This window comes from Vanellus vanellus (genome assembly GCF_965231255.1).
Source record: "Vanellus vanellus genome assembly, chromosome: 5".
NCBI classification, from domain to species: Eukaryota; Metazoa; Chordata; class Aves; order Charadriiformes; family Charadriidae; genus Vanellus; species Vanellus vanellus.
In genome coordinates, this window is record NC_138910.1 from 22,283,762 (window position 1) to 22,298,638 (window position 14,877).

Below are 14,877 nucleotides of genomic sequence, written 5' to 3' on the forward strand. Positions count from 1 at the left end.
GGCTCTATCTACTCATAAAATAAGCAGCAGAGTGTGAAAGCCAAAGGTTTTCTGCCTTCCCATTTGCCACAAGGTGCTCTAACCAGTCCAGTGTATGACACAGCCATAAGGGACTTAATACCTATATTAAAGAACTCCTTTACAGTCTTATACTGTGCTCCAAACCTCCATTCCTTGCACGTTTCCAGCTTCAGATTTAGTTAATAATTTCTACCATCAGTAAAACATTAGCCACTTCGCAAAATAGATGTCCATCTCATTTTCGGAAACGGCAAGCCGACTGAGCACAGGGATGAACTTAATTGCTGTAGCACACTCTTTTTCCATCGAATAGCTCAATCCACTTGAAAAGCTAATAGCAACAGAATGTATTTTGCAGTCCATTATTCTTCTCCTCAGTGAGGAAACTGTATGCAAGCTCGTATTTCAGCATACCAGGCCATGAAGTCTTGCTGTGGGAAAACTAAATCCAATAGGCAGGCGTACTCAGCTGTGACTTAGAGCTATTATCACTTGCTAAATACTTACAGAAATATTACAGAGTCAAAGAACAGCAACGTGCAGGAACACAAAACCCAAAATGATTGGCAACACAGACAAAAGCAAGATAGCAAACCCTGAAAAATAAGTATGCCATACGCAGTGCTTAAAATGAAAAGTACTCATTTACTGAATACACTGAATACTTCAAAGCTGAAGGAGTTTCAGGTTCCCAAAATTCTACTCTAAATAAAAAACCATAGGAGTTTCAGATCACTAATACGAAGCTGCAGACAATGCAGCTAGCCAGGTACAGATTTGAGGCTCATTTACTTCTGTTGTAGAAACCTGCTACCACTATATGGAATGTTGCACTATTTTTATTCAGCAGAGAATTAGTATGAATCTCAGTTCTTTCTCCCCCATGCCCTGAAAAACCTGGATGGCTTTCTGTTAAACAAACAAAAAAAAACAACAAAAAAACCCAACAACAACAACAAATCAATGTTTGACCCATCTCTGAGTTCCCTTTTGACAATCCACTTCCCTGTGCTGAAATTTAGTATATGTAATAAGTTTGTTAAAACTGCCAATTTCCAAAAAAGGGAAGTTGCAAAGAAATTTAGCGTTCTTCTTAAATAAGGTACATTTTGACTGAATGTGGAATGCAACTCAGACTTAAAAACTCATTTCCTGCACACATTTTTCAAGAAGCAAATCGAGGGAATAAAAGCTTTATCTCACACCTTTGCAGAGATAAAGCAGGAAGTTTTGCTTCTTATTAGCAGCTATACTGAATTGCTCCAGCCTGTATGTTTTTCCACATAGAGTCCAACACTAAAACCAGCTGAGAAGTAATTCTGTAGATTTTGCACTCTTAGAGTTATCTATCTAGAAACTAATACATTAGGCTTTCAGATTGTGTCTTTCCACAGATCTCCCATAAGTAGAACATCCACCATATAAACAGGCACTAAGTAATTATGAACTCTCATGAAAATTAACCAGCTTTCTAACAGACCGATACAGCTATGTGAAACACCAGCTGCTCCTGATACAGACTCTTTTCTCGGGCAGGGTGCAAATGGAGTGCATTTTACTTTGTCTCCAAATTGCAGAACGTCCCAAATAGAAAGCTAATGAGTCAAATCTGTTTATTTAAATGAAGGTGAAAATTCAAGGAAGGTTGATATGTATTCAGACATCCAGCTTTGCTATCTGGAATTGTTACACACTGAACTATTTTGAACTTAGGACACTGCTGCTTTCTTTTTAATGGTACACTACTATTCAGAAAAGCAAAACAAAGGAAGTCTGGCAAGATTAATTTGCTAGAAGCCTGTAAGTGCTTTTGCTTACGGTTCCATTACCTTCCAGACATTTATTGATTTCCATAAATTATTTATTCCATTATATATTCCACCAAATAGAAGATGCACTCGAGTTCTCCTCTAAAAGCTGCTCATGCTCTTCTCCAGTCGTCAGACACTTCTCTGGTTCTATTTAGTGTCACTGTTACTGCACATTAGTTTGCTAGTTCCCTTGATACACTTTGGTGACAACTGTTTGGACTTGTTGATTTATCTGTAGGCAGAACTTCCAAGCTGGATTTCATGTGTTCCATTGGAGTTCTCTTTTTACTTACATCGATTACATTCTTATCATGCAGCAGCACACTGACTTTATTTCTGCTAAATAGAAATAGGATTTGAAGAAAGGCACTTAGTATCTTTGTGATTAATAATTTTATCTTCTTCATCATTTCTTAATGTTCCCTAGTTTCTCTAATGCATTTGTGAAAAAGTTATTTCTATTTTAAAATGCAAACTCAGACCTTTTTGCCATGTTTTATAACACCTCTTATTTGCTTCTTGCTCTGTGCCATTACAGACTAATATACCTTGGTTATCATGGATAAAAACAGCCCATCTCTCCTAAAAAGTAGTAAATTTTAAGTATTTTTGTGCATTTTAGCACACTGCAGTTCTTCCACTTCCTGCAAGTTACTTTTCATTATACAATCACCTCCAGCAGGACAAATTCTACAGAAGTGCTTTGAATAAGGGTGACACAAAAGCATGCCATGCTAAGACATTTTGGCAGCCATCTTTCTTGCAAAGTAATTTCAGCATTTGAAACTTTATGAAAGCATATTTTGCAAATCATTATTATTTTGTTTTTATCAGGACCACTTGATGTGCACACTAAGATTGCTAGATCTGATTTTCTAGGGAATAATGTTTCTTCAAAGAACCAGAAGAAGCACACGGGCCAACTTCACCACTTAGCCCCCGCCTATAAACTTAGACCATCCTGTCATTAGGATATGAAACAAAGATGCTCTGTTTTGAAGGAAACGATTTGCAGAACAATGCCGGTATTTACAAAAATCAGGATTAGAGAATAAACAAATTGTGCAGCTGTTCAGATTGACATGGTTCTACTTAAAAAATCCTAAGACATGAAAGAGATTTCAGGCATTCGCATTTAAAGACAAAGCCTTTCAAATAATTACCTAATGATAGTGTAATTCCTGCTATAGTCAATTAACTATGTTCCACACGCTTGATAAGAGATCTACATTGTTCAATTAAAATAGGAAATCATGTTTGTGTAATGATGCAACTGTAAATTGGAAACATTAAATGTCATTATTTCTTTTGTCCTTAAATGCAGAATGTCTATCATGTAAGTGAGATTCAAGAAAATTAGATGTCTTGGAATTAAACTTAAGGTCTAAATCATACTGGGATAGCTTGATTATATATCAAGCAGCAGATTTTCATTCTTTTGTACTACTATTTTTCTTGTTTCCACAAATTTATCTACCACTTCTTATGCAGAATTATCTGAAACACCAGCTTCTATTTCCTATAAGCTTCAGCATCTTCCATATAGGGAGAGTCTGTATTCCTGGATGAGATACATCTTGCCATAGCCAAGTAACAGTATAGTCTTCCTTCCCAAAATAAGAAAAAAACATCTCAAATAAAGCAATCCAGGAGAAGGGTGTGTGTATGTGTGTAAGAACACACAGGTTTTTATCTCTGCGTCACTTGCTGAATTTTCAGACTTCACCTACTCCATCATCACACATGGTTTAAAGACTGATACATGGAGCTGAGAGTCCAAGAACACAGGTGATAACAGAATGGTAATTGACAAAGCTGATTTGCAAAACAGTACAGAGTACATATACATTGCATGGAAACTGCATCATTTATGGCTTTTGCTTAGTTACAGCAGAAGCAAGATTCCCTGATTTTTTTTCATTCTCTTCTTTCAGATGAAGTCAGAAACCATAAATTACAGTCACTCCCCCATCATCACCTGTCCCATCACTATGTCATGTAGACAACGAGCACTGTCTAGACTATACTACAGGCACTGTAGACATCCACGCTTTCAATCAACGGTCACTTCTGCTGGCATTTCACAAATACATCCCCTTCCACGAAACTTTATTTTCTTAATCAAATGTTACTTTTTAATGCAACTGTTTAATCATCCTTTCCCATCCCTCCAATGGAAAACCAACCCAAAATCTTAGTTCTCATCATCCCCATTCTTGTCCACTTGCATATGCGATCTAAACCTACCTAAAAGTATGTTGCTCTACACCAATGTTACCCATCTTGGATGATAACAAAATTCTTTTCATTAGTATGTAATTCTTCTGTATATTCATAGGAATATTCTCTACTATTTCTATGGACTGACGAGTGGAAGCAGTCAAAAGACAGAGCTCTCCTGGAGCAATGAGTTCACTCTTATTAGCCCATTTCCTCACCACTGAACCTATTTTAACAAAATCCAACATACAGATCCTGCAGCTCTAGCCTAGGGCACATTCTAGCTTCTCTTTCACTTATTTTTCTGTATTTCTTCATGACTAAAATTAAATATATATTTTATATATAAATGAAAGAAGATATATATATAGAAAATAGTAGATCTATATATCTTCATAGATATAAAAAGGAAGATGTATCTCTATACATGTATCTTCCTTCTTTCATGCTCTTTTTTTCTGACTCCAGTTGAACATGGAGTACATTACCAGTCAAGTTATAAATGAAAACATTTTAAAAAGTTAGGCAAACGAACAAAACCAACCTCATCGTCAAAAAATAACAACAACAACAAAAACCAAAAACTATGCTTTATGGTATGGGCAACAAAATACAAGCTCTGACCAGGGAAGGGTCCTTGGTTTGCCCATGTCAGGAGGCAGTTAAAAGGCCAGAGCACCTGCACCATTTGTAAAGAACAGGACACCTGGTAAATGGCACAGCCGAACTTTCAGGGCCTGGCCAGCACTGAGGAGGGCCATGGTCCAACTAATCAAATCATAAGCAAGAAAGCATTCTCAGAAGACAAAAGAGTACTTATTTTTTCCATCCACTCTTCAGATCATGACTAGTTGTAACTCAGCAACAGAACTGATCTACATGTTAAAAAAAAAAAAAAAAAAAAACACACCATGCATCAAGTGTGCACTCCCCAAAATGGAAGTTTGTCAATGGCTAGTTTTGTCAAACCCTAACAAGTCTGGCTAGTGGAAGAGAGAACGGAAGAATGTGTATTCTTCTCTGGAACCAGAAATAAATTCGTTTTCAACTAAAACTTCACTATGAATGGCACCATAACACATGGCGCCACGTGGCACCCTTCACCAACCAGCCTCTCCTCTCCCCAGACTCCTACAAGCCCTATTCCTATTCTGAACAGAATTTCCCCCACTATCAGGGACTAGCGACACTGGCTGAGTCTGAAAGTCAGTGCGCTTTAATAAAAAAGCACACACTGAAAATAAACATCATGCTTATCACAACTGTACAAAATTTAGGTCTCCCAGATGCTCCTCCCCTCCAAAATCTGAACTGCATTGAAACTACCAGGGAAGCAAACTACGTTAGAATGGAAAAAACAAGTCAGCATAGCTTAAGAAACAAGGGCAAGCAGTACAGTATTTGCACTGTGTCACTGCAGTTGCTGGTGTAATTAAAACCACAGAAGCATTTAAATGACTTGCTCACTTAGACTGCAGAGAAAGCAGACGTTCACATCGAAATGGAGTGGACTAATCAGAGTGATAGGTAGGTTGTACACCCTAGACCTGTACTCATCCAATTTTCATTCTACATCTCTGGGGCAAGATCTTAGTATGCACAATGCACGAAATATAATTAAGGGAAAACCACAGAAGACTAGGGTTTGTAGGGTGTTTTTTTTAAAGAAATTTTGCTTACATTTTTTTCTTTGCTATTCAAATGCTGGAGGGACAAATGTTATTTGGCCACACCAAATGTTATTCAGATTCAAAAGGTCATCTCTCTTCTCCCAATAACTTGTCACCCATTTCTCACTTTCACATGCTTAAGGCTTAATGCAGAAGTTAAACATGTTTCCCTTTGTAACCTAGCATTAGTTTATTCCACAATTGTTATATTTTTCAGTCAGTGCCCTGTATTACACATGGAGAAAACTAGTCACAGTAGCAATGAGAGACAGCATTACTCCATGGAATCAACCATGAGTCTACTTTCTCAGTGGGCAACAATTTACTGATATTTTTTTTTTCCAGCAGAATTTAGTTTGTAGCAACCTATAGAACTTTATTCAAGCAAAATCCTGCTTAAGTGATGCAGAACCCCTTTTTAAGTATTGTCTATTAAAAACCTGTACTGATGATATATAGTAACTGTTTCTAATCTGAGTTTTGATTAATTAAAACTTTGGTTCAACTGTATTTAGAGAACCCAGTTAATATACACAAAACTGTGAAATGCAAACTGGCACTTTACTTTCAGTATGGCAAAGAGGGTGCGGGAGTAGAATCTTTGGGACCAGTGGATACATTCACTTCCAAATTCGAGGTTTGGCCTGGCATCTAAATCTTCTGTCCATTTACTTTCCTTGCCTTCCAATTTTCTTGTGCTTCAGCTGTGGGAATTTATCTATTCAGTTTGGGCAGGGAAAGCAAGAACCCTCTCCTACCCCTACAAAAATCACAGCTCACTTCTTCCCCACCCCCACCCTTTTTTTTTTTTTTCCTTCTTTCCTTCTGAAGTCATGGTACCTTGCATACAACAGAACCAGAGCAGTAATAAGAGGATGCCTGCTTATTAAACTAGTTTTGTGAATCAGAACTTTAAAGCTCCTGTTGGATCACATAAACACAACAGAAGAGAGCATTTACTGTAAGGAAGCATTAGCCTCCTGAGGATTCACCACGTTTATGTAAATCCCTTTCTCTCTAACACTTCCATGCTCAGTTGTCATTTACCAATCAATATCCAGCCTCCTCCATTACACATTACCATACTATCAAGAGCAGATCATATCTGTTCAGCATTGTGGAGACAGATGGTTCTTCTCAACTTATTTTTAATGACTTCAGGTCAATTCCAGTTTAAATGGAAGGGCACTTCTGTTAATTTTGGTAGGAGCAAAATAGATGTTTAAAGTCTGCCCTGCTTCCAGATTGTCACTAAGTAGAATGGGACTAAAATCTCTCTGTAGTCCTGAAATACACAGTTTTTTGAAGTCCATAAAAACTTTAGCATTTACTTCAGTGGTTCTGAAAAAACTCCGTGGGTTTACAACTTAGCCCCCTCCATATACATTACTGGAAGAAGGCAATGTTTGGCATATGATGGTTCAAGATCAAGTTATAGGACTCAAAAGTTAAATATACAAAACACTGTCATTACCATTTAATTTTTACATGTTTTTAGGTAAAGAGCAGATCCCTGAAATGATGCACCACACTTGTTAATCACTATACTTCAAGAGGTAAAACTGCAGTACTAAAGGCAAAACCCAGCCAAATGATGCTTTCAAGACTGAAAAATAGCCAATCTCACAAAGAAACACTGTCATTTGGCTGTTAAGCTGTTGCAATGAGAGAGCAGTTACCTGTTAAAGATCTACTATCTGTATGCCATCTACCATACAAAAAAGGCAAGTGTACCTTACAAAAAGCAGCCACCAAATTAATTGTTACAGTCATGATTAGATCAGCTGTCCACAGCTCAAGGGTAGCTGACAGCTCCTCCAGCAGGAAAGGACTTTATGACAGTTCTACCCATAGCTGACCAGTCCCAAGTTGTTTAAGACTTAATAAAAAAATAAGAGTGCTTTCAATCTAGTAAAAACGGATGGGATAGTATAGTAAATCTAAGGAAACGCACAAGCTGTGTGATAGATGACACACAAGAAAACTAGCTGATACACGCAAGTACCACCAGGCAAGTTTGCAGAACCATGTTTATAATTTTAGAAGTGACTTACAAACATTAAGTTCATCCTCTCCATCCAGTGGTTTTCAGCCCCAAGTCATCATTCCTTGACATAAAGGTGTTAAAACTAGGGACATTTTAGATATATCTATACCTAAATATGGTTTTAAATAGGGTCCTCTCTCTGCAGCTGCTGATGCTAGAAGCCAAAGCAAAAGAATGTCATGAGTCCTTCCATGTTTTTCCTTGTTATATTCATTCCAGGCTAATTCAAACAACAAACTCTGGAACTAACAATATTTTTATTTTTTTTTTACCTCAATTCTGAGTTACCCATTTCTCTGCATAGGCAGTGAAAAGCATTATTCACTTGCATCATCTTTTTTTGAGGCTCACACTTCCGACCTGCTCTCATATATTGTCAGGTGGAAACAACTGAGACAAAGAGCTCTCAGTTTTGATGCTACAGAGAGCACAATATTAATCATTAGTTTTTCCCTAAAATTACTCCTGAATTAGCACAGAAGTTTTTTAAAGCAGTGGTAAAGATTTAACTTGTGGGAAAAAAAAAAAAAAATCAGTATTTTTAACAAGTACTTGAAATACAAGGAAGGGCAGTACGTGGTTACACTAAGAATTTATTAATGTGGTAAAATCTCAATACTTGGGTCAAAACCAGAAGCAAACTAAAACTGACTTGTTCCTAGAAAGAATTGGAGTTAAGTACAGATGACATTAATAACATTAAAAAACAATCACACTGAAGTATTCAATGGTAGCATTTCAGTAAAAGAGAAGACAACTGAGATGCACATAATTTGATCACTCTGTTAAACATTACAGCACGCTGTGGTTATAGTCGCCCTTCTTGGATTTGCCAGTAGTTTAACTTACCCCCTCCGAATATATCTCTGAAAGATCTCTGTATTTCTTGATACCAAAAATTATTGATCGCTGCACAGTTTAAGGAAGTCAAACCTGCAATAGCTGCATGACTGAAGCGATGCCCCATCTGCCTGACTACTGAGTGATACCAGCGCAACTAACAGATTAAACGCACAAAGGCTTACTTTGTATGCTTCTGCATGCCTGGTGCACAAGAAGAGAGATTATAACCTGTTAGTCCGGTGACACGTTCTCCAAGGACAGTGCTGTAAAATGGCCAAAATGCTCAAAGCAAAATTTCAGTTCTTTAAATCAGAAAGTGTGAAAGGCAGATCATTGCCAGGAGGCTAGGGGTACTCCAGAACAGAGCTCTAGAAAAGTGATTTCATTTATAAAATCGAGACAGAAGACTTGCAACAAGTTCTACAGGAAGATGTATTTTTTAATAGAGACGTGTAAGTCCCCAAGTGCACAAAACAGGCTTGGAGAGAAGGCTCAGAGATATCTTTTACCTTATCCAAAACAAAAAATGTTTTAAATGTGCTGAATCAAACCCCCTCTGGATGTGTGCATCCTTACTATGCCATTGGCTTAGAGTTTTTCCACTCCTGATGATCTATCAGTATGTTACCATCACAACCAAAGAAGACTTGTGGGTAAACCAGAAAAACATCTGAGCCATCAGAAAATTATCACAATCTGCGTATCATCCATCTAAAATTTATAGATCCCAACAAGCTTATCAAGAAGCGTGGGAAGCATGGCAAAAAGTCTCAGCTTTGTTTTAAAATCTTCAAAGGTTTCATCTAGTTTTCCTGCCATGGGCCAAAGTTTCTCAAAATTAGCTTTACAATAAATAGGCTTGTCGTGGTTTGGCCTCAGCCAGCCTCAAAGAACCACGCAGCCGCTCACTCGACTCCCACAGCCGTGGGAAAAATCGGCAGAAAAAGGCAAAACTCGTGGGTTGAAATAACAGACAAAGTTATTTAAAACGGTTTCAATCCCACCAAATGTACTACGCCACCACATTCAGATGGATGAAACAGTTTAGCTTCTCAGGTAAATGCAACGTCTTTAAAACCATTAGAAAATTTAACAGAACAGCCAAAGGGAAGAAGAAAGAAAAACAATAACACCGATAAAGGAGTATAAGGACGCAATTACAGTACCTCTGCACACCGACCGGACGCGCACCCGGAGTGGCGACTGCCGCCCTGACTGCCGCCCTCTCTGCCCCTCTCTGCGGCTAGCTCCTCTTATAGCTGGGCATGGGTCAGGTGGTATGGAATACCTGCCTCCCCTGCCGGCTCCTTGGGGAAATTAACCCCATCCTTGCCGGAACCAGGACAAGGCTTCACCAGCAAAGCCCGCTCATATGTTTAGTTCTTATCCCACTTGTGTCCCAGTGCACCTCTTGCCGCCATTCACTGGCCCCACTCCAGCAGCAATGACAATTGCTTTGCGGAGCAAAACAGGATCAATTAAGTGAGTTCAGTTAAAATTTTGCCTTCCCCTCAAAAATATTAGAAGTCACAAACAAACCAGCCACCACCTGACTGTTTTATAGTGACCCAACACAATCCCAAAAACATCCCCACCAGTGCAAAACACTAAGTGGGAACAAGCAGCCAAAACAGACAAAGTTATTTAAAACAGTTTCAATCCCACCAAATGTACTACGCCACCACATTCAGATGGATGAAAAAGTTTGGCTTCTCAAAGTAAATGCAATGTCTTTAAAACCATCAGAAAACTATCAAATTAGAACTAAATTTTGAATTATCAAAATGTCAGCCATATTACAGTTGACCATTAACATACATGCCATTAATAATACAAATAAAAATTCTTTTAACACTGACGTCAATTCAAGCTTTAAATTATTTCTTTTAACATAAAGGAGGTTGGGAGTTTTGTTTGGGTTTCAGTGTGTTTTTCATTCCCCCTTTTTTTCTGTCTTTTGTAAATAATACAATAAAAAGGCATAATAGAATAAAAAAATCTCTATGGATTTTAAAATTTCAGTATCCGCAACATGCCCAAATGCAATTGCCTGCTCAATTTACAACCACAGCCATGCAGGTTAAATGCCTAATTCTTTGCTGTCTAAATATTTAGACATTCGAATCTTCTTGATAACCTAAATTTAATAAGCAGAAACAATATATTGATTCCTTGGCTCAATAATTATCAATTTTATATACAAAATTAGTTTGGATAAACAAACACAGCAGTTCTGTATTAAATAAGTGATGGTGTAGTATTTGCATCTAGGATTATTTAGGTCATAATTAAAATAAATTTTTAAATGTTCAATTTATTTTCAATAAAAATACAGCAAGGAATAAAAACACCCTTAAGTAGTAAATAAGAAATGCATAATTTACCATTTTTAAAGAGCAAGCTTTGAAGGAAATAATAGACGTACAAAAGAAAAACAGGATTAGAATCAATAGCTTAATCAAGGGTTCCTCCTTACTGATTTCAGTCATGATTTAATCATGATTAAACAGGTTATTTAAATCAAGTCTCCATGCTGTGAAAATAAAATTCAGTTCAGTAACCATGTCACCGCACCTCCCCAATTCCCAGGGCAAAGCCTGAGAAGTGATGGCAAAATAAAATATAGGGCAGTGCTCAATACTGTAATCACAGGTACATTTATTTCGAGAATTCTGCAAATGGTTTTGTTTATGATGTTTGTTACTGGATCAATTCCCAGCTTACAGAGAAGTTCTGTTACTTTCCAGTTGTAAATCTACCACTCAGCTGGGAGTTCGTGGATTTTGTCATTAAATACACTGGAGAACAGAAGCCATTCTAAATAGCAAAAATGATGAGAAATACCTGCCCTTGCCGAAGGATACACATCAGCCCCACTTCTTGCAAAACAGATTGGAATGACGAAAGTTTTTTAAGATAAAAAAAAAAAATAGAAGAAATTAAAAAAACTCAACCCCAAAAACCAAGAGAGAGAATCGAGAATACTGGGTTATGGTAGTGAGCCAATTATCAAGCTCATTCTGCCTCTAGCCAGAACAGATTTTGGGGGTTCCTTGTTTACAGGGGTTTGTTTCTCCTAAAAATCTAAGTCTCAAACTTAAATATTACCAACATGAGAGTAGCTCTACTAGGTAACTCCAGCCAAGCATGCTCTTTCTGTACCTTGACATGTAATGAATTTTGTAAGAAAGAGGTCAAAAAAACGAGCCTACATGAAAGCAGGAAGATGAGCACTTGAGCTTCAGCTCAGACTAGTGAGTTGTATCTCATCATCTATGTTCTGGCGCACAAAGGAAATCACATTTCACTTAAGTCCTAACAACTCTCCTGCTGTAGTATGGCATAGGCAACTGCCTGCTGCTAGCTACTCCTTGGACTTGTCATTCTGAATTGTATCTGTCCGTCCAGCTCCCCAGAAGATAGATTCCTCAGAAAGGATCAAGCAACACAATGTTTCAAAGTGCGATACGCCAGTTATATTAGCTGAAGAAACGGTTCTGTAAGAAATACAGACATGCACAAACTTTTATCGGTAAATAACACAATCGGAGTGCCATTCCATACAGTTCTGCCTTAGCATTTTCTCAACACGCTCTTTTCAATAAGATATGCAATAATATAGCAGAAGCATCCCATTTCCAGTGCATCAAGTAAAAATTTTCCATTCGCCCCTTTTGTTCTTCCACAGCCTTAATTCATCTAGCATGCAGGAACTGTATTAAATTAGGTCCTGGGACATTCCAAATTACCGTCAGTAAATTATCTTCCTGTCATAGGAGCTAATTTAAACATCTTAGATTGCTTCAGATAATTTGCAATTCTTAACTATTAACCATTAACAAGTCTCCTAATTTAACACAAAATGTCTCTGTTATTAATCTAAATAGTCAAACCCCCTAACAGTGACCTTCCCAAATCTGTAACTGTAACACCCTGGTGCCCAGACTGGAAATTTCCAGTCAAGGGTGGTAATTCCTCCCCACCTCCTTTCCCCCCGTGGTATGAACAGTCCTGTCGGGGGACTAAATCACAGACAATTGCCTTAAACCTCTGTTTGCAGAGTTCCTGTAAGGGTCTGCTGCCAAGACACACGGTGTGCACAGCCTCACTGGAGAAAATCCAGATTACAGATTTCATTCCTCCACACTCTCAAATTCCTCTTCTGTGAGACTGAGGATACAGAAGCATCAGTATTTCACCAGAACGATTGCTCAGTCAGTCTGGGTTATAGTTACACACCATGACAATAGATCAGGCAACAACTGAGTTCATTGCAAAATTCAAGCACACTTTTTTAACTAAACTTGAGCTTTAAAATACTAATGGTCTGTAGTAAGTATTTAATACTACAGCCTTTCAAAAGTTTTGCATGGAATTACCTAAAACACACTGCTTGGTGCTAATTTCACTTCTGGGGCAACATACTCCAAGACACCACAGTGGAAAAGACAGAAAATAAATTGGAAATTGCCATCTCCAACTGAAGAAGGAACTCTCACAGTAGGGAATATTGTTACAAGTTAGTCCCACTGAGAAAACTACTAAAACAAAAAGGTATTAAATACAAGTTAAGGACAGAAAAATCAGATACTCAAGTTGGAAACCATCCAGGCTAACAGAGTTAAATACCAGCACTTGTATAACGAGTGCCCTGGGATTCTTTAAAGATTATTTCAGAATGAGAGTTGTGCTTCTCATCCACAACAAGGAATTTGCACTAAACAGAGTGTGGTGTTAATTTGGCATTCCCTACTCAATTACTGCATGAGTCCAAACCTGGTCTGCTTGGGAAAAATAACAGAACCTGACCATCCAGTAAAAGAATTACTGAAATGCATTGATTCTTCCGTCAGAATTCCTTCTTTGGGAAGGTATTTTTTAATTTTTATGGGTACTATGAACCTTTTTTGGAACATACTACTAGGGAAAAAAAAAAATCATCAAACTATCATCTAAAATTTGATGGGGTTTGGTGTAGCATAGGCTCATTATAAAAGAGGAAAAAAGCCAAGCCAGAGGAGCACTTACTTGCTGCCCCTTCCCTCTCTTCCCTCGCTCCTGTTGAAGGTTGTCCCTCTCCCTAGGCTTTGTCCTGTCCCAAATCTCCAGGCGCTACTCTTCAAACCTATTGGCCCATACTCCCAAGCCTCATATTAAGTTATTTCTACCTATCAGGCTCTAAATGCCAACCATATCCTGGGTGCATCAAAAGAAGTGTGGCCAGCAGGTCAAAGGAGGTGATTTCTCCCCTCTACTCCACTCTGGTAAGACCCCACCTGGAGTACTGCGTCCAGCTCCGCAGCCCACAGAGCAGGAAAGACATGGACCTGTTGGAGTGGGTCCAGCAGAGGGCCACAAAAATGATCAGAGGGATGGAACTTCAACTTTCATGACAAACTCTCTGCCACCAAGGCAGTTCCCCAGCCAAAGACTCAGCAGTACTGCAAGTGCCATCAGTTTTCTCTCCACCATCCCTTCTTGCCTGAGGATGCTGGGGAAATGCCTTCTCCCCTCAGGTTCTAGCCCAGCCAGCCTCCATCACACAGGCAGGGCTCATTCACATCTGAGATGCTTGCCTTTTGCTGTCTCCTTACCCCATGGCCCCCTCTCTGGGGAAGCAAAAAGAAAGCAATGAAGAGATGAGACCTTCCTGAGCCTTGTCTTGTTGTATTTACTTCTCTTCCCCTCTCATCCTCCCCATGAGTCAATTCATTCCTCTTGTATTTTGCCGGTATTTACATTTTTACCCACATCAGTACTGAACTTTTTTTTTTAAACAGTAATGCTCAGCATCTAAAACCAGTGTGTTCTGAACTCATCAAACTATTGCAGTTTATATAATTTGATTACCTCCAGTGAATTATTTTAAAAGAAAAAGCTTCCAACTTTTTTGATGATATACTGAGCTTTGAGTCTTCAAGTCTGGCATCTAATGTTCACAATGTTTATCTGAATATCAAGTCATACTTTAAAAGCTTTATAATAGTAGTAGATGAAGCACCACAGGAAATTGTTTCTATCCTCATACTGTAGCTAAGTTGCTCCATAATAATATGGTTCACAACTTATGGTTCATTTTAACAAATCCTATAAAAATCCTCTGATGTGCTCAAGTCTCCATCAACTATATGACTTAATGATCAATTCATCAAAGACATCAACGGAATAGTTTAAAATCTGCAGTGGAGGTGGATAAATGCAGAAACCCCTGTGAGGATATTAGCTGTTTACTACCTTACAATCCCAAGGGAATGCCGCATGACAC

The 14,877-nt window shown here is 38.2% G+C and overlaps 1 protein-coding gene across 1 annotated transcript in view; it reads right to left on the bottom strand.

Annotated features, from left to right (window-relative positions):
* The window catches only part of STK39 (serine/threonine kinase 39), a gene marked incomplete at its 3' end in the record, with an annotated part of 107,274 nt that overhangs the window by 22,116 nt on the left and 70,281 nt on the right, over nucleotides 1-14,877 (bottom strand). The gene's annotated exons all lie outside the window — the stretch shown is intronic.